The 27368-nt window shown below is 44.8% G+C and overlaps 1 protein-coding gene across 2 annotated transcripts in view; it reads left to right on the top strand.

The window, feature by feature from the left end:
• The first annotated feature begins 3465 nt into the window (after positions 1-3465).
• Positions 3466-27368, top strand: part of IL6ST (interleukin 6 cytokine family signal transducer) — a 132156-nt gene continuing 108253 nt past the window's right edge. The window contains exon 1 of one of the 2 annotated variants that reach the window (XM_040339495.1): positions 3466-3717. The gene's annotated coding sequence lies outside the window, so the exon portion shown is untranslated. The remainder of the gene's footprint in view (positions 3718-27368) is intronic. The other variant, XM_040339501.1, reaches the window with a different exon arrangement.

Here is a 27368-nt window from a genome sequence, read left to right as displayed (position 1 = left end):
ATATTCATTTATTTTCACCTAATGACCACTAATTATCAAGTGTAACTATTAGGCACCTGTCACGTTGGGGTCTAGAAGTTAATGTGTTTGTTTTTTTTGTGTTATTTAGGTTATATTAGGTAGGCTGGTGCATCACTTGCCATTTATATATATTTTTTTATTAATTTTCTATTATAGTTATTATTTATATTGAATACCTATTAGCACACTCACCAGTTTTTTTAAATCCAGGTGTTAAGGCTTAATTAGCTGATTATAGTGAGCCTAGAATATTGCACCTTTTCACAATATTAAAATTTTCTGAGATTGTGGATTTGGGGTTTTCATGAGCTGTAAGCCATAATCATCACAATTATGACAAATCACGGCTTGAACTATCTCATATATTATTATTATACCTTTTAAGTTGCATTAGTGAAATAAATGAACTTTTGCACGATATTCAAATTTTTCGAGTATCACTTGTATATTTCTAGACACACAGGCCCAGATTCTTAAAGACTTACGACGGCGTATCTCCAGATACGCCGTCGTAAGTCCGAATGGCCGTCGTCGTATCAATGCGCCTGATTCATAGAATCAGTTACGCATAGATTAGGCCAAGATACGATCGGCGTAAGTCTCCTACGCCGTCGTATCTTGGGGTGCATATTTACGCTGGCCGCTAGGTGGCGCTTCCGTTGATTTCCGCGTTGAATATGCAAATTAGTAAGATACGCCGATTCACGAACGTACGTGTGCCCGTCGCATTTAGTTACGCCGTTTACGTAAGACATACGCCGGCTTAAAGATAAAGCAGGTCTCTAGGTGGCGCAGCCCATGCAAAGTATGGACGTCGGAACAAGTGTATCTTTTTACGGCGTTTGCGTAAGTCGTACGCGAATAGGGCTGTGGGTCGTAGGCAGTGTTTGACGTATCTTAGGCATTCTATCCGACGCATGCGCACTGGGATAAGTCCACGGACGGCGCATGCGCCGTTCTTTCAAAACGTCATTTACGTGGGGTCATGCTTTATTTACATAAAACACGCCCACCTCTTCACAATTTGAATTAGGCGCGATTACGCCGGCACATTTATGCTACGCCGCCGTAACTTAGGACGCAAGTGCTTTGTGAATACAGCACTTGGCTCTCTAAGTTGCGGCGGCGTAGCATAAATACGATATGCTACGCCCGCCAACACTTACGCCGCCCTACGTGAATCTAGGCCACACTGTGTCTATGGACGCAAATGCTGGACTCAGGAGCGCGCCCGCAAGAGCGCTTCTCCTAGGGGGTAATCTAATGCGGGGAGGAGCTGCCAGGGGACCCCTAGAAGAGGATCGGGGCCACACTGTGCAAAACAAGCTGCACAGTGGAGGTTGGTATGACATGTTTGTTATTTTAAATAAAAAAAAACAAAGGCTAGCCCCGTGTAGTGGGTGGAGCTTTAGTTCACAGAAGCTATTGCAGTCCAAGTGGTGGGCGAAGCTTTAACACAAACAAGGCATGGCAGTGGTGTGGCTGGGGCGGAGCTTCAATAAGCCATTGCAGCCTGCGTGTAGGCGGGGCTAAACTCGCAGAAAGCATACCAGCCTAGGGTGGTGGGCGGGAACTACTTTAACTTACAGAAGGCACAGTGTTCTGTCGATATGTGCCCAAGCAGCACTGCGCATGCGCCACACGGAACTGCCCATCAGCTGTTGTGACGGCGAGAGCCTGAGCTGGTGAGCGGTGTTCTGTCAAAGGTTCCAAATTATCAAATTCTGCAACCTGGTGTATAAGTTGGAACTATTGACAGAACAGCGGAGCTAAACAAATTGACAGAATACTTTGCAAGCCTACGTGTAAGGCGGAGTTTCCGAAGAGCTACACGAATCCGCTAGAAGGCATTGGAGTCTGCGTGTTGGGCGGGGCTACACTAACCCGCTAGAAGGCATTGGACTCTGCCTGGTGGGCGGAGCTTACACTAATCCACAACTGGAATAGTAACTGGAACTAGAAAAGTGTTCTTGCCTCCACCGGTAGTCTACAACTGGAGTGGGCGGAGTAACTGTGTGGTTGGAGTGGCTAGAGCAACTGTGGAAACTGTATAAATCCGTAAGACAAAATTTAAGAAGTGAGAATAGTTGGAAAAGTAGGTGTGGTTTTAATGTTTTTTTTTTTTCAAAAAAAAGAATTTTTGGACTGATCCTGCTAGCGCAATTTTGAAAAAAAAATTCAATCTTTTGTAGTTTTTGCTATAATAAATATCCCCAATTTTTTTTTTTAAATAATTTTTCCTCAGTTTAGGCCGATATATATTCTTCTACATATTTTTGGGGAGAAAAATCGCAATGAGCGTATATTGATAGGTTTGCGCAAAAGTTATAGCGTCTACAAAATAGGGGATAGATTTATGGCATTTTTTTTATACATTTTTTTTTTTACTTGTAATGGCGGTGATCTGCGATTTTTTTTTTCGTGACTGCGACATTATGGTGGACATATTGGACACTTTTGACACTATTTTGAGACCATTCACATTTATACAGCGATCAGTGCTATAAAAATGCACTGGTTACGGTATAAATGTGACTGGCAGTGAAGGGGTTAACCACAAGGGGGGCGGGAAGGGGTTAAGTGTGTCCTAGGGATGTGTTCTAAGTGTTAGGAGGTGTGTCTTACTGTGACATGTCACTGATCATTGCTCCCGATGAGAGGGAACAGACGATCAGTGCTGTGTCACCAGGCAGAACAGGGAGCTGCCTTGTTTACAAAGACATCCCCCCGTTCTGTCATTCCGTGACCCGATCGCGGCACACCGGCGGACACCGAGTTCACGGGTCCCACGTGCGCCTGCTTTGCCTGCCCGTGCCATTCTGCCTACGTAAATCTGTGTGAGGCAGTCGGCAATCGATTAAGGGGGCAAATCCTTCTGGTCCTTAAGTGGTTAAAGTAGCACAGAAGGCACAATTTGTTCTTCCATTTTGGAAAGGGTGTGTCCTATTGGTGAGATTTCCTTTCACTTCCTGTTTCACAGCCAAAACAGGAAGTAATAGGACATCTAGCCAAAGTGTGTGTGCGTGTGGGGGGGGGGGGGGGTCCATGGCTGTCACCAGAACCGGTGTCCCCATTGGAAGATTTTCTCTCTGTTCCTGTTCTGGTGACAACCCAAAATGTGGGATTTTCTTCTGGCTCTTGGTAATGGAAATGCTTTTAGTTATACTTCATTCATTACTACGTCAGGTAATTACAACATCTGTCCCATCCACGTCCTGCCAGGCTGCGAGAACTGTGCGTGACCGAGAACAGAACATACACTGACGGAGAAGGAGGCGGGGTTTACTGGAAGTGTGATTGACGTGCAGCCAAAGTAGGCGGGCACTTTGATGTTAGAGGGGAGCGATGGGCAGCCAGTCATGGCAGACAAACGGCGACTAGGCGGGGAGAGGGGAGTGACGATCTGTGAATCAGAGCGAGTGGGCGGGGCGGAGGAATCATGTTTTTTTTTTGTGTTGTGAGGAAGTCACGTGGTGCTCTCCTCCAATTACGTGTAGCGGACTCCTGTGCTCCGCTTTCCCAGCAGTTACCGAAATGTCCGTCTGAGGGGCTCAGCCTGTAGTGAGAGGCCGCGGGATGTGTGTGGAGAGGCCGGGGAGGAGGAGTCCTGGGTGTGGAGTGTGAGCCGGATACGGCCTTCCTCTGGAGGAGACACACCGGATCTGTGTGCTGTACTGGGGGCTCCGCGCTGTGCTGGTGAGTGAGGTGGTCGTGTCAGTGTCCGAGCCTGGTCTGTGGAGGCCGGTCACACCCTTCCCTATAGGACGGCCAGTCCCGGGAGAGGAGAGACGGGAACTCTGTATAGGGAGAGGAGAGACGGGACCTCTGTATAGGGAGAGGAGAGACGGGACCTCTGTATAGGGAGAGGAGAGACGGGACCTCTGTATAGGGAGAGGAGAGACGGGACCTCTGTATAGGGAGAGGAGAGACGGGACCTCTGTATAGGGAGAGGAGAGACGGGACTTCTCTATAGTGACAGTGTCTGTGCTCACCTTCTCTTCTCGGAGTTTCTCATCTCTTCTCCTGTTATCTCTTCTTTTCTCATCTCATCCCTTCCCTTCTCTCTCATCATCTCATCTCTTCCCTTCTCTCTCATCATCTCTTCCCTTCTTCTCTCTCATCATCTCTTCCCTTCTTCTCTCTCATCATCTCTTCCCTTCTTCTCTCTCATCATCTCTTCCCTTCTTCTCTCTCATCATCTCTTCCCTTCTTCTCTCTCATCATCTCTTCCCTTCTTCTCTCTCATCATCTTTTCCCTTCCCTTCTTCTCTCTCATCATCTCTTCCCTTCCCTTCTTCTCTCTCATCATCTCTTCCCTTCCCTTCTTCTCTCTCATCATCTCTTCCCTTCTCTCTCATCATCTCTTCCCTTCCCTTCTTCTCTCTCATCATCTCTTCCCTTCCCTTCTTCTCTCTCATCATCTCTTCCCTTCTCTCTCATCATCTCTTCCCTTCCCTTCTCTCTCATCATCTCTTCCCTTCCCTTCTCTCTCATCATCTCTTCCCTTCCCTTCTCTCTCATCATCTCTTCCCTTCTTCTCTCTCATCATCTCTTCCCTTCCCTTCTCTCTCATCATCTCTTCCCTTCCCTTCTCTCTCATCATCTCTTCCCTTCTCTTCTCTCTCATCATCTCTTCCCTTCTCTCTCATCATCTCTTCCCTTCCCTTCTCTCTCATCATCTCTTCCCTTCCCTTCTCTCTCATCATCTCTTCCCTTCTCTTCTCTCTCATCATCTCTTCCCTTCTCTTCTCTCTCATCATCTCTTCTCTTCTCTCTCATCATCTCTTCCCTTCTCTCCTCTCTCATCATCTCATCTCTTCCCTTCTCTCCTCTCTCATCATCTCTTCCCTTCTCTTCTCTCTCATCATCTCTTCCCTTCTCTTCTCTCTCATCATCTCTTCCCTTCCCTTCTCTCTCATCATCTCTTCCCTTCTCTTCTCTCTCATCATCTCTTCCCTTCCCTTCTCTCTCATCATCTCTTCCCCTCCCTTCTCTCTCATCATCTCTTCCCTTCCCTTCTCTCTCATCATCTCTTCCCTCCCTTCTTCTCTCATCATCTCTTCCCTTCTCTTCTCCCTTCTCATCATCTCTTCCCTTCTCTCTCATCATCTCTTCCCTCCCTTCTTCTCTCATCATCTCTTCCCTCCCTTCTTCTCTCATCATCTCTTCCCTTCTCTTCTCCCTTCTCATCATCTCTTCCCTTCTCTCTCATCATCTCTTCCCTTCTCTTCTCTCTCATCATCTCTTCCCTTCCCTTCTCTCTCATCATCTCTTCCCCTCCCTTCTCTCTCATCATCTCTTCCCTCCCTTCTTCTCTCATCATCTCTTCCCTCCCTTCTTCTCCCTTCTCATCATCTCTTCCCTCCCTTCTTCTCCCTTCTCATCATCTCTTCCCTTCTCATCATCTCTCCCTTCTCATCATCTCTCCCTTCTCATCATCTCTCCCTTCTCACCCTCTCCCTTCTCACCCTCTCCCTTCTCACCCTTCTCACCCTCTCCCTTCTCACCCTCCTCACCCTCTCCCTTCTCACCCTCCTCACCCTCTCCCGTCTCACCCTCCTCACCCTCTCCCTTCTCACCCTCCTCACCCTCTCCCTTCTCACCCTCCTCACCCTCTCCCTTCTCACCCTCTCCCTTCTCACCCTCCACACCCTCTCCCGTCTCACCCTCCTCACCCTCTCCCTTCTCACCCTCCTCACCCTCTCCCTTCTCACCCTCCTCACCCTCTCCCTTCTCATCCTCCTCACCCTCTCCCTTCTCATCCTCCTCACCCTCTCCCTTCTCATCCTCCTCACCCTCTCCATTCTCATCCTCCTCACCCTCTCCCTTCTCATCCTCCTCACCCTCTCCATTCTCATCCTCCTCACCCTCTCCCTTCTCATCCTCCTCACCCTCTCCATTCTCATCCTCCTCACCCTCTCCCTTCTCATCCTCCTCACCCTCTCCATTCTAATCCTCCTCACCCTCTCCATTCTAATCCTCCTCACCCTCTCCCTTCTCATCCTCCTCACCCTCTCCCTTCTCATCCTCCTCATCCTCTCCATTCTCATCCTCCTCATCCTCTCCCTTCTCATCCTCCTCTTCCTTCCCTCAGCTTTTCCCACTCCCCCCTCCTCCAGCTCATCTCTGCTTATTTCATCCCTTCTCTGCTCTCATAACTATCCCATTGATTGCTGGAGACGCTGACTCTACAAGTCTGATTATTGACAACCAACTTTATAGAGAGAAAAAACAACGTTGTTGCCCAGAGCAACCACATGTTTTTAATTGGCTGCAAGAGGAGCTGGGGCTGACCTGTCAATGCAGCATTGTATTATTGTTGGCTGGTGGTGTCTTTTATTACACGTGGATGTATTGGTGGTTTGTGTTCTGAACTGATCAGGGATGTGGAAAGGAGATGCAGATCGTCTGTTATAAACTGTAACAATAAATGTCTGTTATTTGCTCCTCCCCCTGATGATAGAGAGGGAAGTGTTATGTAGTCCTAACACGTGACGAGAGTGACAACACTGCTCAGAATGGTTGTCACCTTAAGACATGAAGTGAGTTAATGGCAGAATTACCAGATTAACCCCTTCATGATGAAAGGGTTAAACAAATCCTAACATCTGAACTTTTGCAACTTTTTACATGTTATTAGAACTGTACTTCTCATTGGAACTACCTAGTCCATCCAGGTGGATTATACAGCATCTTCTTTTATTTATTTTTTTTCTAACCAATTTGGCTTTCATTTGGTGGCAATGGTGATGGATGTCTCTTGGATTTAGATTTATTTTTTTAATCAAAGGAAAGTTGGAACACAATAGTAGTAGTCATTGACGTTTGTGGTTTACAATGTAGCTGTATGTATCTTGTTATTATCAGAGTAGTAATCCCTAGAAATATACTGCGCTATTAGCCTCTAGAGCAGGGATATGCAATTAGCGGACCTCCAGCTGTTGCAGAACTGCAAGTCCCATGAGGCATAGCAAGACTGACAGCCACAAGCATGACACCCAGAGGCAGAGGCATGATGGAACTTGTAGTTTTGCAACAGCTGGAGGTCCGCTAATTGCATATCCCTGCTCTAGAATGAGCAGCAGCAAGCACTGCAACTCCACATATCCTTGTGAAATAACAAAAAGAAATAGCGCAGCACTTGCCAATGTGAACAGTGAAATAAAGTGACGTGACGTCAGAAATACGTGTTAAATATAACTCGGATATTATGTCAAATGGATCAAAATGCACATAATGAAGTGTCACCTATATAGTGTAATGAAAAAAGAAAACTGTCCATAAATTTTACAAGTAACTTTAAACTTCAACTTTGATAGAAGAAAAAGCCTTGTTGATCCTGCTGGGAAAACACCCTGCTGTGTGCGCCGCCACCAACGTAGAGATGTATATGTTCTCCACATAGTGTAAAATCATTCAAACCGCATTCATTTTAATAAATATTGTTTGCATGGTTTCACACAGCAGGGTGTTTTCCCAGCAGGATCATCAAGGCTTTTTCTTCTATCAAAGTTAGGGTCCTTTCACACGAGCGGACCGTTCGTCCGTTCATTACAAGTCCGTTAACGGACTTGTAATGAATCCCTATGGGAACGCGTCCGTTAGCGGATGGAGCATCCGCTAGCATCCGCGTCAGTCGGGATCCGCTTTTCCGAACGGAAGAAACCCTATTTTTCTTCCATTCGGCGGAACGGACCGGATGCAGACGGACAGACGGTCCGTCTGCATCCGATCCCCCATAGGGGACAGCGGAACAGAGACAGGGCGGTCCCTGCACTGTGTGCGGGGACCGCCCTATCCGCCGACAGCTCAGCGGGGATCCCCGCTGAGCTATGGCGGACACACGGAGCGGACCCGGAAACGGTCCGCTCCGTGTGAAAGAGCCCTTAAAGTTTAAAGTTGCTTGTGAAATATATGGACAGTTTATCGAATGCACACAGCCGTCGTAACCCACGTCTAAAACATCAGTTTGCGTTTAGAAGCATTTCTTTAAAAAATATATATATATTTTCCAAAATGGCGAAAAATGCCTGTAAACGAAACGTGGCTAACGTGAGTTACCACGTTTGGCCGCGTTTGCCGCTTGAAATGCCTCTAAACTCTGCTTCTGAACCCATTTTTTTAGCGTTCCAAAGAAAAAAGCCTTTAAACTCAACTGCCTAGAAGCGACTGTAAAACGACCCTGTGTACATGTATTGATAAGATAACATAAAGGAGAGTTTAGAAGCAGTTGGAAAAAAATGCCCAACTGCTCCTAAGAGCCGGTTCACACTGGGGCGACCTGGGGTCCGACTTCAAGTCGCGCGGTCGAGAAAATGAATGGGAGCCATCTTAATGTACACTACTGAAGTCGGTCCGACTTCAGAAAAGGTTCCTGTACTACATCAATCCGACTTCTAGGCAACTTGTAGGCAACTTGTAGCCATTGATTTCAATGGAAGTCGCCTCAGAAGTCAGATCACTGTCTTAACTGAAGCAACAATACAGGAAGATAACATACATTTCTCAGGCAAACCCCCCCCCTCCCCCTCTCTCCCACAGAGCTCATTGTTTGGCCACTGGAAAGCCTCCTGTCCTGGAGGCGACTTGAAGTTGCCTTGTACTGTCCTGGAGGCGACTTGAAGTTGCCTTGTAAGTTGCCTGATGATTCATACTCAAGTCTTGTCCAAGTTGCCTCCCAAAGTCGTGCTAGAAGTCGTGTTGCCCCTGTGTGAAACGGCTCTAAACGTCTGTTTACCAGCAGCAGTGTACATGAGGCCTAACACTGGATAAAAAAAAAAAATCTCTTCCCTTCATTGCTCTGCCTGCTTATGTCTGTGTCAGATCTAATTGCTGTTAAGCTCTCACCTGCACCAGTGCTAGAATGAGAGACCCAGGGATTGTGGGATATGTAGTTTATACAAAGGAAGTATCAGTTCTTAGAATACAGACAGAGGGTATGCATTAACCTGTGCAGTGCCATGCTACATGTTTAAACAGAAATTTCTGACACGCGAATATGATGACTTTAGTATAGGCTGTAGTATGTATAGGGCAACAAATGACACCATGCAACTACATGATCAATAGAAACAAAAACAAAAGGTCTACAGTCACCAGTGATGCACCTCCATCCCTATATACATATACAGAAAAAGAGTCGCCCTTTGGGACTTGAACTATTTAAAGTGGTTGTAAACCCACTATTTTGACTTTTACCTACAGGTAAGCCTATAATAAGGCTTACCTGTAGGTAAGGAGAATATCTCCTAAACCTGCACGGTTTAGGAGATATTCCCCTCGCAATGCGGGCGGCGCATGCGCAGGGGGGAATCCACGGCGAAAGGACTGGCATCCGCCGGACCTTGCCGAATTTAAATCTCCCACGCGGGAGTGACGTCATCGCCGCTCCAGCCAATCACAGCGATGGAGCGGCGATACCCAGAAGACACGCCGGAGCAAGATGACATCCTGCTCGGCGTGGACCAGTTAAGTGGTGGTCACCTCGTTCCGAGGTAAGTATTTCATAATCGGCTAGTATGCGGTGCATACTAGCCGATTATGCCTTTTGCCTTGCAGGTTTAAAAAAAAAAAAAAAAGTTTATGCGGTTTACAACCGCTTTAATCCCCGGACCATTTCGTTGCTAAAGGACCAGGCCCCTTTTTTGCGATTCGGCACTGCGTCGCTTTAACTGACAATTGCGTGGTTTTCCCACAAATAGAGCTTTCTTTTGGTGGTATTTGATCACCTCTGCGGTTTCTATTTTTTGTGCTATAAACTAAAATAAAGCGATGATTTTGATTTTTTTTTAATGTTTTTTTACTATAATAATCCCCCAAAAATATATAAACATTTTTTCCCTCAGTTTAGGCCGATATGTATTCTTCTACATATTTTTGGTAAAAAAAATCATCGAAATAAGCGTATATTGATTGGTTTGCGCAAAAGTTATAGCGTTTACAAAATGGGGGATAGTTTTATGCCATTTTTAATATATATATATATATATATTATAAAAAAAAATTAATCGTGACTGTGACATTATGGCGGACACTTTTGACACTATTTTGGGACCATTGTAATTTTTACAGCGATCAGTGCTATAAAAATGCACTGATTACTGTGAAGGGGTTAACCTGTAGGGAGCACTGAAGGGGTTAAGTGTGCCCTAAGGGAGTGATTCTTACTGTGTGGGGGCGTGGCTTGGCGTGTGACGTCACTGATCGTCGTTTCCTATGACAGGGAACAGATGATCAGTGACAGTCTGACTAGGAAGCACAGGGAGAGGTTTGTTTTACACTTACCTCTCCCTGTTCTTCAGCTCTGTGACCCGATAGTGGGACACCAGCGGCGATTGGGTTCCGCGGTCATGGAGTATCCGACTGGGTCGCGAGCGCAACCCACGGCTGCGCATATTAAAGACGACGTACCTGTACACCAATATGCGCAGCCGTGCCATTCTGCTGACGTACATTGGCGTGCGGCGGTCTGTGTAAGAACAAATCTTGCACCTACATGATCCATGCACATCTTGCATAGGTGAACATCCTAGGTGCAGGTAGGAATGTTTATAATGCTTTTAATTGGCTCTTCTATTAGAAATGATGGATATAATTCTGGTTTATATGGAGTTCTTCCTAAGGCAAAGATGAATGACTGTTCAATATACATGCATCTGAGACCATGTGAGAGGTGTGATTGTTTATTGCAGAAGAAATTCAGCCAAACTACTTATGCTCTGACCTTTTCCTGCCTTGTGAACAATGCGTGGTACGTGATGGTTGCTTTGATTTTTTAGCTGGTTGTAAAAGATACAATATGATTATCTTGTTTGTTTTTCACAAGAAAAGGGAACAAGAAGTGCTGATAAGTCTGCTATACTTTGTAGGCGTGAAAGACCTCTTTTAGAAATTGGCACACATATTTCCATCCTCATTTCTACGCATAAATTCTGGTGTGTGTATGAATGTTAATCATCCCCCCCCCTCCCCCCATTGTGTATATTTTAGTGTTATACTTGTTACCATGGAGTAGTGTAAATGATTTATACATTTCAATTGGTACAAACATTTTCCCTGGCTTTAAGCCATTGGCTCCTGCTGCTGTCTGTCACCACCAGTGAGCCAATCAGGAGGGGGCGGGTTGAGGCTCTGTGTGGGAATGGACACAGTGCCGCAGCTCAGGAGCGCGCCTGCTTGGGTGCCCCCACAGAAAGCTGCTTGCTGTGGGGGCACTCTGCAAGAGGGAGGGGCATGGGACCTGAGGAGAGGAGGATCTGGGCTGCTCTGTGCAAAACCATTACACAGAGCAGGCAAGTATAACATGTTTATTTTAGAAGAAAAAAAAAAGACTTTAATATCGCTTTAGGGCTGGCCATACGCTATAGAGCTGGGGTCTCAAACTGGCGGCACTTCAGCTGTTACAGAACTACAAGTCCCATGAGGCATTGCAAGGCTGACAGTTACAAGCATGATTCTCACAGGCAGAGGCATGATGGGACTTGTAGTTCTGTAACAGCTGGAGGGCTACCAGTTTGAGACCTCTGCTATATAGAGTCTCTGTATGGTTTCATGTAATATGAGGACAAATGTAAACAATCAAATCGGGTAGGCTGTTGGTAGATTTAAAGGAGATCATCATTATATATATATATATATATATATATATATATATATATATATATATATATATATATATATATAGCCCCATTCACGCTAGTGATTATACCTCGCAGTATTTTGTATATTCATGGAATGTGCAAAAATGATTGAACTGCCATTCTTTGTTATTGTGACCCCAAAACTGTAACGAAGTAGGGGTCAGGGATAGAGAAGCTACATATGTTTTTTTGTTAATCTAACTGCAGCAAGAGGATGTTCTCACTGCTATAGCGCTTCCTCTGAGAGGAGAAATGACTTTTTGCAAAGATAGAATAAGGAGTTGTTCTTTTTGCATGTTTACTACTTCAGGGTGCACAATGTACATGATGGAGGGTGAAGCACAGCAAGGAGCCCACTTGTAGCCTGGCATAAACATGGGTGCCCTCAGCACAGAGGGGTTCTACTGATGATTGTTCACATTGGCTAGATCTGTTTTTATATTCTTAGTTCTGAATAGAATGGGGGTAGTGTAGAATCTAATATATTATTGCGGTGCCTGTACCCTTCCTCATGGCCGTAACAGTATTTTATTATATTTCCTAATAGAAAAATGTACCCCTTTCAATGCCAGAGCTGTTATTTTTTTAAACGTGCTTGCACAAAAAAATTTAAAAATTTTTAGGCCTAAAGATGTGCATTTACTGCGGCAGGGCAACCCATAGCACATAATTGGATACCTGTACGTCATTGCCTTTGTCGGCTCCTGGCACCCATGCACCGCCGTCGCTGCACTCGCGCTTTGATTGGCCACCTGCGGCTATTCAGAGGAGAGACAGAAACAAGGCAGACCGCGGTTCTGTGAGGGAGAAAAATTGAGATCTTGTGTTTCTGCTAAGCAGAAACACGGATCTCTGTTTTCCTCCAGTGTCAGCATTCCCTAGGAGCAGCACACTTAACTTAACCTTTGATTGCCCCTTCCCTGCCAGTGTCATTTATACAGCGACAGACCACTTTTTTTTTTTTTTTTTTTTTTTTTTTTGCACTAATCACTGTATTGGTGTCACTGGTCCCCAAAGTTTCACTTAGTGTCAGATTTGTCCACTGCAACAATCGCTGATCGCCACCGTTACTAGTAAAAAAAAAAAAGGTCCACAAAAATATCCCATAGTTTGTAGACAAACCTTTGCGCCAACCAATCAATATACACTTATTGGGATTTTTTTTACAAAAAATAGCAGCATACATATTGGCTTAAATTTATGAAAAAATTGTATGCTGCTATTTTTGGTAAAAAAAAAAATCCAAATAAGTGTATATTGATTGGTTTGCGCAAAAGTTTGTCTACATACTATGGGATATTTTTATGGATCAAATACCACCAAAATAAATATCTATTTGTGTGGAAAGAAATTACATAAATGTTGTTTGGGTATGGCGTTGTGAGACTGCACAATTGTCAGTTAAAGCACCACAGTGCCTTATCGCAAAAAAATGGCATGGTCATTAAGGGAGTAAACCTTCCGGATCTGAAGTGGTGGTAAAGGCAGACGTTTTTTTTATCTTGATGCATTCTATTCTAAAGCCTGTGTGCTGCCCCTAATACCTACCTATGCCCATATATATCCAGCAATGTTGCAGGGGTGTCTCAGCTGCCTGGGATTCCCCTTCTCATTGGCTGAGAGAGCAGCGTGGCACCATTAGCTTTTCCTGCTGTTAGTCAGTCAGCCAATGATGACAGAAAGGGGTGGGTCTGGGCTGCAGGTCTATGTCTGAATGGACACAGGGGGCTGTGATTCAGCTCGGGTGCCCCCATAGCACGCTGCTTGCTGTAGGGGCACTGAACAGGAGGGGCCTGGAGATCAAAAAAAAAAAAAAAAAAGACTTCAATATCACTTTGACTCCCAAACATTATATATTTTCTGAAATCAGATACCTGGGAGAATAAAATGGTGCTAGTTCCAATTTTTTTTTCTCGCATATTGGTTTTGGAATGCAAAATTTCAGTAAAAAAATACACTAAAGTGAATTTTGGGGCACATAAATGCAAAAAGTTAAATATTTTTTTTATTTTAATTTTTTATAAAATATTAACTACTTAAACCCCTGACGATTATGCAGATAAAGGACCAGGCCCCTTTTTGTGATTCGGCACTGCGTCGCTTTAACTGACAATTGCGCGGTCGTGCGACGTGGCTCCCAAACAAAAACTTCCTTTTTTTCCCCACAAATAGAGCTTTATTTTGGTGGTATTTGATCACCTCTGCGGTTTTTATTTTTTGTGCTATAAACAAAAATAGAACGACAATTTAAAATAAAATCCTATATTTTTTGCTATAACAAATATCCCCAAAAATATATAAATAAAAAATATATTTTTTTCCTCAGTTTAGGCCGATACATATTCTTCTACATATTTGTGGTAAAAAAATCGCAATAAGCGTTTGATTGGTTTGCGCAAAGTTATAGCGTTTACAAAATAGGGGATAGTTTTATGGCATTTTTATTAATTATTTTTTTTACTAGTAATGGCGGCGATCAGCGTTTTTTTTTTTTTTTTTTCGTGACTGCGACATTATGGCGGACACATCGGACACTTTTGACGCAATTTTGGGACCATTGTCATTTTCACAGCGAAAAGTGCTATAAAAATGCACTGATTACTGTGAAAATGACACTGCTGGCAGTGAATGGGTTAACTCGTAGGGGGCCCTAAAGGGGTAAAGTGTGACCTAATTTGTGTTTCTTACTGTGGGGGGGCGTGGCTGGGAGTGGGATGTCACTGATCGTCGTTCCCTATGAACAGACGATCAGTGACAGGCTCACTAGGAAGCATGGGGAGAGGTTTGTTTACACTTACCTCTCCCTGTCCTTCCTCTCTGTGAGCGGATACGCGGTCACGGAGAACAGTACTGGGTCGTGAGCGCGCCGCCGGTAAATAGTCGTGCGGCGGTCCTTAAGGGGTTAAAGACGGGGTAGCACCGAGTAAATAGATACCCAACATGTCAAACCTAAGTGATTTGAAGGCTTTTAAAAAAAAAAAACATGTTGTACATACTTCCAACTTCCTGTTGCAGTTGGTTTTGCACAGAGCCAATGGCGCTGCTGCTGTGTCTCAGCCAATCGGGAGGAGACTCGTGGACATCGCTGCAGAGATGGGGCTCAGGTAAGTAATTAGGGGGTGCTGGGGAGGCTGCTGCAATTAAGATATAAAAAACCTTCTGCCTTTACAACTCCTTTAAAATAGAAGTGCAGCCTAAGGGCCCTTTCACACGGGCGGATCAGTAATGATCCGCTCCGTGTGTCCTCAAAAGCTCAGCGCGGATCCTCCGTAAAATCCCCGCTGAGCTGGCAGCTGACAGGGCGGTCTCCGCACACTGTGCAGGGACTGCCCTGTCTTTCCTCCGCTCTTCCTTATGGTGGATTGGATGAACACGGACCGTATGTCCATGTTCATCCGATCCGGCAGACGGAATCGGAAATGCGGATCTTTGCGGAGGCGGACAATTACGGGTGTCAGCGGATGGTCATCCGCTGACACCCGTAATCACATAGGGACCCATGTATGTCCCGTTTTCATCCGCAAACGGACGGATGGAAATGCAGACATACGGTCCGTACGTGTGAAAGGGCCCTAACACTAAAATGGATTCATCTAAAGACATCCACGATCTGACACTAACCTATCTAGCCCTGCAATGAAGAAATCGGTATACATACCTTTTCTGAAGCCGCTCCCACTCTGAGCTATCAGTGGCGGCTTCAGTGTGGAGGCGGGAGCCGAGGGGGGTGGCCAACAAAGGAAGCCCCATAGTAAGTCTATGGGTGACCTCACTCCCCATTCATTTCACTGGAGACTGGACAGAATGGAACGGCTTCAGAAAAAGGTACGTATACCGATTTCTTCATTACAAGGGTAGATAGGTTAGTGTTTAGATCGTGAATGTCTGTCGATGTAGAAATTCTAGTGTTGGGCTGGAATTCCACTTTTAAGTGGTTATAATGACTAACTATTTTTTACCTTAAAGTGGTTGTAAAGACAGAAGGTGTGTTTTTTTATTTATTTTTTATCGTAATGCATAGAAAAACCTGTGTGCAGAAGCCCCCCTAATACTTACCCGAGCCCCACCTCGATCCAACAATATCCAGTGCCTCGGCCGTCCGGGACTCTCCCTCCTGATTGGCTGAAACCGTTGGCTCCCGCTGTCAATCAAAGTCTATTGGCCAGTCAGAGAGAGGGACAGGGCCAAACCGTGGCTTTGTGTCTGAATGGGCAAATGGAGCTTGGCTCGGGTTCCCCCATAGCAAGCTACTTGCTGTGGGGGCACTGGACAGGGGGGAGGAGCCAGGAGCTCTGGCCAGGGACCAGAGAAGAGGGGGATCTGGGCTGCATAACCTGTTTGTCACTTTTAAAGAAAAAAAAAAAGACTTTAGTAGCAATGCAGTAATGCATGCCTTGCTACTCCATGATCACGTTTCAGCAGAGTTTTACGATGGTGGCAAGATCAGTTGACAGTCGCTCTTTAACCACTTCCATACCGGGCACTTACGCACCTTCCTGCCCAAGCCAATTTTCAGCTTTCAGCACTGTCGCACTTTGAATGATAATTGCGCGGTCGTGCTACACTGTACCCAAACATTTTTTTTATAATTTTGTTCCCACAAATAGAGCTTTCTTTTGGTGGTATTTGATCACCTCTGCGGTTTTTATTTTTTGCGCTATAAACAAAAGAAGAGCGACAATTTAAAAAAAAAAACACAATTTTTTACTTTTTTATTTAATAAATATCACAATTTAAAAAAAAAAAAAAAAATTTTCCCTTAGTTTAGGCCGATACGTATTCTTCTACATATTTTTGGTAAAAAAAAATCGCAATGATCATATATTGATTGGTTTGCGCTAAAGTTTAGAGCGTTTACAAAATAGGTGATAGATTTATGGCATTTTTATTTTATTATTTTTTTTACTAGTATTGGCGGCGATTTGCGATTTTTTTTTTATTTTATTTTTTTTATTTTTTTTACTGTCACCGTGACATTGCGGCGAACACATCGGACACTTTTGACACGTTTTTGGCGCCATTCACATTTATACAGCGATTAATGCGATAAATATGCACTAATTACTGTATAAATGTGACTGGCATTCAAGGGGTTAACACTAGGGGGTGAGGGAGGGGTTAATATGTATACCTGTATTGTGTTCTAACTGTGGGGGAAGGGGGGTGACTGGGGGAGGTAACCGATCTATGTCCCTATGTCAGGGCTCGACAAATCCCGGGCGCCAGGTCGCCATGGCGACTAGAAATAGGGTCCTGGCGACTTGGCTTGGAAGGGGGGGGCCAAAAAAAAAAAAAAAAAAATTTTTTTTTTTTACATTTTTTTTTCTTTTTTTTGTGAGCTGGCTCCATCTGGTGGTGAGCCGTTGGTATTACAAGTTATTACCACCAGATGTGTAAGCTGGCGCCATCTGGTGGTGGCCGTTGGTATTACAAGTTAAGCATTACAAGTTAAACAGCAATTCTAATGTCATTTTTCACTATTTTCACTGCCATCTTCTTCCCTCTAATTAGAACCCCCAAACATTATATATATTTTTTATCCCAACACCCTAGAGAATAAAATGGCGATCGTTGCAATACTTTCTGTCATGCCGTATTTGCGCAGCGGTCTTGCAAGCGCACTTTTTTTGGGAAAAAATTACACTTTTTTTAATAAAAAAATAAGACAACAGTAAAGTTATCCCCATTTTTTTTAATATTATGAAAGATAATGTTACGCCGAGTAAATTGATACCCAACATGTCATGCTTCAAAATTACGTGCGCTCGTGGAATGGCGTCAAACTTTTACCCTTTAAAATCTCCATAGGCAACGTTTAAAAAACTCTACAGGTTGCATGTTTTGAGTAACAGAGGAGGTTTAGGGCTAGAATTATTGCTCTCGCTCTACCAATCGTGGCGATACCTCACATGTGTGGTTTGAACACCGTTTACATATGCGGTCGCTGCTCACGTATGTGTTCGCTTCTGCGCGCAAGCTCGTCGGGACGGAGCGTGTTTTCTGGCTCCTAACTTTTTTAGCTGGCTCCTAGATTCCAAGCAAATTTGTCAACCCCTGCCCTATGTACAAGGGACACAGATCGGTCTCCTCTGTCCCCTGACAGGACGTGGAGCTCTGTGTTTACACACAGAGCTCCACGTCACTGCTCTGTCGTTACCGATCGCTGGTACCTGGCGGACATCGCGACCGCCAGGCACGCGCATCGGCATCTCGGGGACGCGCCGGGCGCGCGCGCCCCCCAGTGGCCCCCCAGTGGCCGGAGGAATCCAGGACGTCATATGACGTCCTGTTGAGTTTTCAGAGTCACCGTGGAGCCGTCATTTGACGATGGCCCGGTACTCTAGTGGTTAAGCATCTCTATGGGATATTGCAGAAAGGTTTGTAGTAGAACACAAACCAAACCAATGCCAGAAACTCCTAACAGTAATCGCTGGCATTGGTGATTTATAGCAGCGAATCATCTCGGCTACAAAATCATCCGTCTAACATCGGCCTAAATTTAAACCCTTCCACATACCCGGGGAAGTGACTGGCTTCAGGTGATACAGAGATGAAACCAATCCTCCTACAGAATTTGTACCTGCGTATATGCAGTCTTTTTTTTTCCCTCTACATCTGTTTAAAGTCCAGAATTTATAAAGCTTGTCTACGCTGTCAGACAAAAGGGGGCGGAGATGGCTAAATTCACACACTGCAGAGCTTAGTGAGGGAAGCTCTTAGAGCTGATTGGAGGGGAGAGACGCACCTCCTTCACACAGGAACAGAGCTGAGGCTGTCAAGCATATGCTGTGTGCTGGAGGTCCATCCAGAAAATCTTGTATAGCAGAAGAATGAAGCAGCAGACAGAAATGGCACTTAGGGCTCTGGATTGAGACAATACACACTATAGAGGGATATGCTTTGTTCAGGTTTCATGTCAGAGGTTTACAACCACTTTAATGAATAAATTAGTGGCCTCTAACATCTTGAGGCATTAATAATGGATGGGCACAACTATTACTTTTGAAGGATCTGCTAGTATTCTCACGCCCTGTAGCATGTGAAATGTTAGATATCATTTTGTCTCGCTGTGTTTCATGTGCCAGCTAAGCTGCACAGCATAGAGCTGACCTCCAGGTAGATATACACAATAATGTAGTGCTGATGTGACTGGGAGACAGCTGTGTTTTCTGGGTCCTTGCAGCTGGCCAGCTGATCACATGCACTGTGTGGTGTAACTGGCTCCAAAACCTCCTGGGATGCTTGATGTGGTGACCCTCCTGGCTGCGGGCAGCTGGCACTGCCAAAGCGAGATTTAAAGTGTTACTAAACCCACAACAATAAAAATAGTCTGTATATGCAGTAAAGCATGCTTGTTATACTCACTGTAGAACCTAAGGGGTTAATCCTGTGCATTGTTTAAAAAGGCAGTTTGATGCTGCCTTCTCTGATCCTCCCCTTCCACTGTCCCCAATCCTTCTCCTGATAGTACAGAGCCTTGGGGACAAGTTGCACATTCTCAGTTTGGGGTGTATTGCTGGAGAGTTTATTTTTTTTCTTGGGAGAGTGCATGTGATCGGCATTGTCCAGACAGGGGTCCTGCAGCCTCATAGGACAATCGGGAAAGAATAAAAACGCCTCCTACAAGCTTTAACCAGACACTGATAGAAGTCACAAGACTGCTTTATACTTCTGATGAGAAAAGGTATTTAGCTGTTTAGATTTACTAAAATAATTGCATTTCAATGTACTGTGCGAGATCAAATATAGTGAATGCAGGGTCCTGGGTTTAGTAACACTTAACCACTTGCGGACCGCCGCATGTACATTTACGTCGGCAGAATGGCACGGACATTGGCGTACCTGTATGTCCCTGCCTAGACGTGGGTCGGGGGTCCGATCGGGACCCCCCCGGTACATGCGGCGGTTCCCGTGGCTGTCCGAGCGATCCGGGATGAGGGGGCGGCTGTTGGTGTTTGTCCGCCCCCTCCAGATCGCTCTCGGCCAATCCGCGCGCTCCCCCTGCGTGTCACTTCCTCCTCCTGTGTAAACACAGGAAGAGGGAAGTGATGTGATCTCTCCTCTCGGTGGTATTTTCAACCGCCGCTGAGGAGAGATCACATCACACAGTGAGTCTGCACAACACTACACTGACACCAGGACACGCAGGCACATTAACCCCCCCGATCACCCCCCCCCCCTGTCACACTGTCACTGAATGCAGTGATCATATATGTACTAATCACTGCATTTAGTGTCAGTGTAACAGGCAGTTAGTGTTAGGTCCAGGGTAGCCCCGTACCCCCCCTAATAAAGGTTTAACCCCTTGATCACCGCCCTAGTTAACCCTTTCACTCCCTATTGCCAGTGTCACTAAGCGATCATTTTTCTGATCGCTGTATTAGTGTCGCTGTTCCCGCTAGGTAGCTATTTTTTTTTTTTTTTTTTACTAAAGACGTGGCTGAATACATTTTGGCCTAAATGTTTGACTAAAATTTAGTTTATTTGATTTTTCTTATAACAAAGAGTAAAAAATATTGTTTTTTTTTTCAAAAATGTAGCTCTATTTTTGTATATAGCGCAAAAAATTAAAATCGCAGAGGCGATCAAATACCACCAAAAGAAAGCTCTATTTGTGGGAAGAAAAGGACGCAAATTTTGTTTGGGAGCCACGTCGCAGGTCCGCGCAATTGTCTGTTAAAGCGACGCAGTGCCGAATTGTAAAAACCCCTTGGGTCATTTAGCAGCATATTGGTCCGGTCCTTAAGTGGTTAAAGTATAACTAAAGGCAAAACTTTACTTTTTTATTTTGGATATAGTAAAGATAGAACACCTGTCAGTTTTTATTGCTGTCGGTGCCCGTGTTAGGGATATTCACCCTTTCTATTTGTCCTGTTTCCCCCTTATCATTGAAAGTAAAAGAAAATCCCCAAATTTTGGGTTATCCCTAGAAAAGTAATAAAGGGGAAATGTTCCAATGGGACACTAGTTCTGGGGACTTGGGGGTCCCCAACGAATTCCTTTAACCACTTACGGACCGCCTGCCGCAGGAAGACGTCTCTATTTTGAAGAGAAATACTGTTGGTTATGGTGGCAGCTAGCACCTCTTTAAAAGCGGGAGGTCCTCTTTTAGATAAAAGTGGTCTCTGTGGTGGATTCTATTATCTGAGATCACTTTTATCAGTGGCGGGATAGGGGTCGCCCCCACCGCTCTTCGATGCTTTCCACCACCCTCCGCCGCTTACTGTAGCTGTCGGCAGCGGCGGAGGCGCTTGGATCCTTCTTCTGGGCTGACATGGAGACGAGTGAGGGGAAGATGGGCCCCCACCCGTCTCCATATCATTGCATGGTGGAAGTGACATCAAAACATCAATTCCGCCCAATGCTCTTAAAGGGACTTTTTTTTTTGTCATTCCTTGTAATAGGAATAAAAGTGACCTTTTTTATTTTTTTTTATTATTATTCAAAAAAGTGATTTTTTTTCCCCCAAAAAAAGTGTTCTTGTAAGACCGCAGCGTAAATACGGTGTGACAAAAAGTATTGCAACGTCCGCCCTTTTATTCTCTAGGGTGTTAGCTTTTTTTATTATAAGTGTGTGTATGTTTTGGGGGTTCTAAGTAAACACCAAATCTCAGAAAGAGGCTCGGTTCTTAAAGGGGTTGTAAAGGTAAAAAAATGTTTTTCCTAAATAGCTTCCTTTACCTCAGGGCTCGACAAAATCCAGGTCGCAATTGCGACAAGAAATTGTGACCTGGCGCCTGCCGGTAATTGAGGCTGTGCGCCCCCATCTCCCCCGCCGTGCGATCACGGCAGGGCCCGCGACAGCCGTTAATTGAGGCCGCGGCCTTGTGAAGTCCCAAGCTTCCTTCTGTGACCTGGCGCCATCTGGTGGTGGCCGTTGGCATTACAAGTAAAACAGCAGTTTTAATGTGTAAATTTTCACTGCCATCTCCTTCCCTCTAATTAGAACCCCCAAACATTATATATTTTTTTTATTCTAACACCCTAGAGAATAAAATGGCGATCGTTGCAATACTTTGTCACGCCGTATTTTCGCAGCGGTCTTACAAGCGCACTTTTTTTTGGGGGGAAAAATACACTTTTTTTTTAATTAAAAAATAAGACAACAGTAAAGTTATCCCAATTTTTTTTTATATTGTGAAAGATAATGTTACGCCGAGTAAATTGATACCCAACATGTCACGCTTCAAAATTGCGTCCGCTCGTGGAATGCCGACAAACTTTTACCCTTTAAAATCTCCTTAGGCGACGTTTAATAAATTCTATAGGTTGCATGTTTTGAGTTACAGAGGAGGTCTAGAGCTAGAATTATTGTTCTCGCTCGAACGATCGCGGCGATATCTCACATGTGTGGTTTGAATACCGTTTACATATGCGGGCGCTACTCACGTATGTGTTCGCTTCTGTACGCAAGCTCGTCGGGACGGGGTGCGTTTTCTGGCTCCTAACTTTTTTAGCTGGCTCCTAGATTCCAAGCAAATTTGTCAAACCCTGCCTTACCCTTCACTTACCGTATGTATTGGCGTATAACACACACTCCAATTTAAGAGGGAAGTTTCAGGATTTTTTTTTTTTTTTTTAATAAACCACTTTGAAGCAAAATCATGGTATCTGACCATCAATGCAGCCTGATCTGTGATCTGAAGAGGCGCTCCATGTATCTCTATGGAGCGTCGGATGTCAGCAGTGTCATGTCCGCTGACACCCGATCAGCACTGATCCGATCCTCTCCGCTAAAATGTGACAGATGCAAACCTTGTTTTGCATCCGTCTGGTGGACCGGATCAGATGAAAATGAACAGACGGTTTGTTTCATCCGATTCCAGCCCCCCTCCCCCCCTTTATAGAGGAGAGCGGAGATCTGACTGGTCCGTCTCTGAGCAAGTGGATGTTTAAAAACGGGTCCTCAGTTTTCCCCAGAGTTCTAATTTAAATCCTGGCCGGCTACACAAAAAAGGTAGCTGCAAAAAAAATGTGTTTTGTAAGGAGTTTCGGGGGGGGGGGGGGGGGGAAATATCAGGTAAAGAAAAACTGGGTGAAAGTCCACATTACGCTTGTGGTGGAGGTGGTCCTAGTTGGGATTACACCTGTCCGTTCATATACCCCGGGGTTTTATTATAGGTGATTTCCAGTCAACACTTTTTTTATAGTTACTGTAAGCGGTGGGTGTGTGTGTGTGTGTGTGTGTTTTTAGGTTCCCATCTTTTGTATGGCTTTGAAATAAGATTCTCATAAAGACTGCAGTGTGGGTGTGAGGTGTTGCCAGGTTCAGTGGAGTGTGAATGACTGCATAGTTACTCATCCAGCGGGGTGTATGGAGGTTGTAAATGTGCGGTTTAGGCAGACAGATGTCTGGAGCTAGTAAACCTGCATGTGGTATAGAGTCACTCCGAGTTACTTCTGTGGATTTATGGCGCGCTAACGGTAACTGGTGACACAGTCATGACTGGGCTTCCTATTCTTTTATCCACTTTTCCTGCAGTTCACTGTACAAGTTTTTCCACTATACTCGGATATTGTCAAGTTTTGTAGGCAAATGTCGTATTATCGTTTTGGGTATTTTTCTTTCTCTCGTTACCTCAGGGTTTGCCAAATTTGCTTGGAATCTAGGAGCCAGCTAAAAAAGTTAGGAGCCATAAAACGCACCCCGTCCCGACGAGCTTGCGCGCAGAAGCGAACACATACGTGAGCAGCGCTCGCATATGTAAACGGTGTTCAAAGCACACATGTGAGGTATCGCCGCGATTGGTAGAGCGAGAGCAATAATTCTAGCCCTAGACCTCCTCTGTAACTCAAAACATGCAACCTGTAGATTTTTTTAAACGTCGCCTATGAAGATTTTAAAGGGTAAAAGTTTGTCGGCATTCCACGAGCGGACGCAATTGAAGCGTGACATGTTGGGTATGAATTTACTCGGCTTAACATTATCTTTCATAATATAAAAAAAAAAAATTGGGGTAACTTTACTGTTGTCTAATTTTTTTATTAAAAAAAAGTGTAATTTTTTACCAAAAAAAGTGCGCTTGTAAGACCGCTGCGCAAATACGGCGTGACAGAAAGTATTGCAACGATCGCCATTTTATTCTCTAGGGTGTTAGGATAAAAAATATATATAATGTTTGGGGGTTCTAATTAGAGGGAAGAAGATGGCAGTGAAAATAGTGAAAAATGACATTAGAATTGCTGTTTAACTTGTAATGCTTAACTTGTAATACCAACGGCCACCACCAGATGGTGCCAGCTCACACATCTGATGGTAATAACTTTTAATACCAACGGCTCACCACCAGATGGCGCCAGCTCACAAGCCAAGTCGCCAGGACACGGGATTTGTCGAGCCCTGCGTTACCTATAAAATTAACTTCCCGTTTATTATTATTTATTTTTTTTTCACTTGTACAGACCTATAGTCTGAAAGAGAGGTTTATTGCGCTGCCAAAACGTTAAAGCTGCCATGAATTGAATGTTTGATCGTTCTTTCAAATTGCCATGTGTATGGCCAGCTTAAAGCAGAACAATTTCTCAATGAGCCCCCCCCTCTTCTACACCACTATTTAAAGGATAAGTTCACCTTTCATTAAATGTTACACCCATATTACATGATCCCCCTATTCCCCTGACTGCAGGCCAGGGACCTTCTTCCTGCGCCTGCTGTCACAATTTTAAAAAGATGCAGAGCCCTGCCCGGCCCCAACATTTATTCAGAGTCCTGTGAATGGGAAACTACAAATTCCAACAGCCTTTGCTGCTGTCGGCTTGTAGTTCTCAATGAACTACCAGGGCTGACCGGGACTGACTGTATTGGTGTAGAAAAAATGGAACTGCATCTGGTGTGAACTGGCCCTGAGGCTTCCTGTTGGTGTGTAACTGCAGACCGATAACGCGCAGTCTGCAAGAGCGCTGCATTGCACCTGCAATCTGATCATGGGTGCAATGCTTTTACATGCTCCCAATAAAAAATAAATGCACATTTTTTTTTTTTTACCTGCAAAAAGATGGGCATTTATTTTGAAGATGAACTTCTCCTTTAAAAAAAAAAGGGGGGGGGGTGAAAAAAAACACTTGCACAGATGGGCAAACAGTCTCTTCCAGGCATGAGACTGGCATCTGCACACTCGCTGTGGATTTCTGCTTATGCCTACAAATGCCACCAACATCTGGTGGATGGGCACTTTGGTAGAGCTGCACTCGTTAAAAAAAAAAAAAAAATCGCAATCTCAATTTAACTCTTCTTTAAAAAGGAAGTAAAACCGTTTTTTTCCCCTACAAAAACCTTGCAAGAGAGGCATAATGAGCTAGTATGCATAGCATACTGGCTCATTATGAATGACTTCCCTGAGATCAAGGCCCCCGATGAGCTTCTCGTTCCCCCCCTCTGCCGTGTACCCTCCGCGCTTCTTCTGGGTATCGGCACTGTGATTGGCCGGAGAGGCGATGACGTTACTCCCGCGCATGCGTGCGGGACCAGCACAATCCCAATCATAATGCCGGGACGCTCAGTGCGCCTGCGCCGTTGTCTACGGCGCATGTAGTGTTTTCTGCAAATATCTCCTTAACCGTGTAGGTTAAGGAGATATTTCTTGCACCTACAGGTAAGCCTTAATCTAGGTTTACCTGTAGGTGCGAGTTGTCAGAGTGGGGTTACAACCACTTTAAAGCGGGAGTTCACCCATTTATTTATTTTTTTACCTTTTCCCCTTAGATTCCTGCTCGTTTTGTCTAGGGGAATCGGCTAGTTGTTTTAAAATATGAGCTGTACTTAACTGTTTTCGAGATGCATCTTCTCCGTCGCTTCCGGGTATGGGTCTTCGGGAGCGGGCGTTCCTTCTTGATTGACAGGCTTCCTAGAGGCTTCCGACGGTCGCATCCATCGCGTCACTAGTAGCCGAAAGAAGCCAAACGTCGGTGCGGCTCTATACTGCGCCTGCGCACCGACGTTCGGCTTCTTTCGGAAAATCGTGACGCAATGGATGCGACCGTCGGAAGCCTCTCGGAAGACTGTCAATCAAGAAGGAACGCCCAGTGCCGCAGCCCATACCCGGAAGCGACGGAGAGGATGCGTCTCGTAAACCGTAAGTACGGATCATATTTTAAAACAACTAGCCGATTCCCCTAGACAAAATGAGCATTCATCTAAAGGGAAAAATTGTTATGTACGGGTGAACCTCTGCTTTAAGATCAGTGGTCTCCAAACTGCAGCCCTTTGCTTGCTTTTATCCAGCCCTTAGGGTGCTATTTTATTCACTGACACCAATGAAGGGCACAATTCCTCCCAAGGACACCAATAATGGGGCACAATTCCTCCCAATGACACCAACCCTTCCTTTCACTGACACCAATGATGGTGCATTTTGTACAGTCCAGCCCCTAAAGTCTGAAGGAACGTAAACTGGCCCTTTGTTTAGAAGGTTTGGAGACCCCTGTATTAGGTCAGAGATGAACTTCAAGGAGTTGTAAAGGTTCGTCTTTTTTATTTTCTAAATGGGTTCCTTTAAGCTATTGCATTGTTGGTTCACTTACCTTTTCCTTCCATTTCCCTTCTAACAGTTTTTTTTTCTTTGTTTGAATTTCTCACTTCCTGTTTCTCCTCAGTAAGCTTTCCACCATCATCTGAGCGGTGGAAAGTCATTTAGAACAGCTTACTGAACACCTTAAATAGAAGCAGAAAGGTATGGACAGCCGCACTCCGATAAATGTAAAAAACAATAAAAGCCTTTAATCCAGTAAAAAAAAAAAAAAGGGGGGGGGGGGGGGAACATTTAGAAGGGAAATTGAAGGAAAAGGTAAGTGAACCAACAATGCACTAGCTTAAGCTAGCCAATTAAAAAGATAAAAAACAAACCTTTACATCCCCTTTCAGTCTGTAAATGAGGTCAGTTTAACCACTTAAAGACCTAAACCTTTTTCTGACACGTGTGGCTTACAATACAGCATATATTTTTTTAGCAGAGACCCTAGAGAATAAAATGGCAGCTGTTGCAACATGTTATGTCACACTGTGTATAGAGCTGCACAATTAATCGTTAAAAAATCGTGATCTCAATTCAACCCCCTGACAATCTCCAATGCAGAGTTTGCGATTCTTTCCTATAACAAGTGGAGAGACTTGGGGCCCTTTCACACGGGGCGGATCAGTAATGATCCTCCTCCGTGTGTCCGTAAGCTCAGCGGGGATTGCTGTGCAGGGACCGCCCTGTCTTTTCTCCGCTCTCCCCTATGAAACATTGTAATGAATGCTTCCTCCTGAGATCTAATGTCTGTGTGTAAATGCAGGAAGTTTAATCACTTAGGCTGCATTCACATCTGAGCGACAGCCGCGTTCGCAAGTAGCGGCGTATTTTGCCGCGAGTACAAAACTTTTTTTTTTTTTTTTTTTTTTTCTCAAAGTCTTCCCATTGCTGTCAATGGGAAAACGCATATGTCGCCTGAAAAAAAGGGTCCGGGACTTTTTTTCAGGCGACAGGCGTTCGGCGTCTATGAGATGTGAACCATCTCCATAGACAGCAATGGGAATTCTCCCCTCGAGCGACAGAAGTGTCCGGCGTCGGGCGTTTTGTCGCTCAGGTGTGAATGGGGTCTTAAAGTCTAAATCTTTTTCTGACACTTGTTTTATAAAGTGGAGGTCCAGCCCAAAAAAATGTCAAAAAGGCTAAAAAAATACTTACCAGAAATTGCTGTTACTAGGTAGATTGTCCTAATCTGCCTCTT

Source organism: Rana temporaria, chromosome 1, assembly GCF_905171775.1.
Source record: "Rana temporaria chromosome 1, aRanTem1.1, whole genome shotgun sequence".
NCBI lineage: Eukaryota > Metazoa > Chordata > Amphibia > Anura > Ranidae > Rana > Rana temporaria.
The sequence above is the reverse complement of the archived record's forward strand: the minus strand, read 5'-3'. Positions and strand labels throughout refer to the sequence as shown.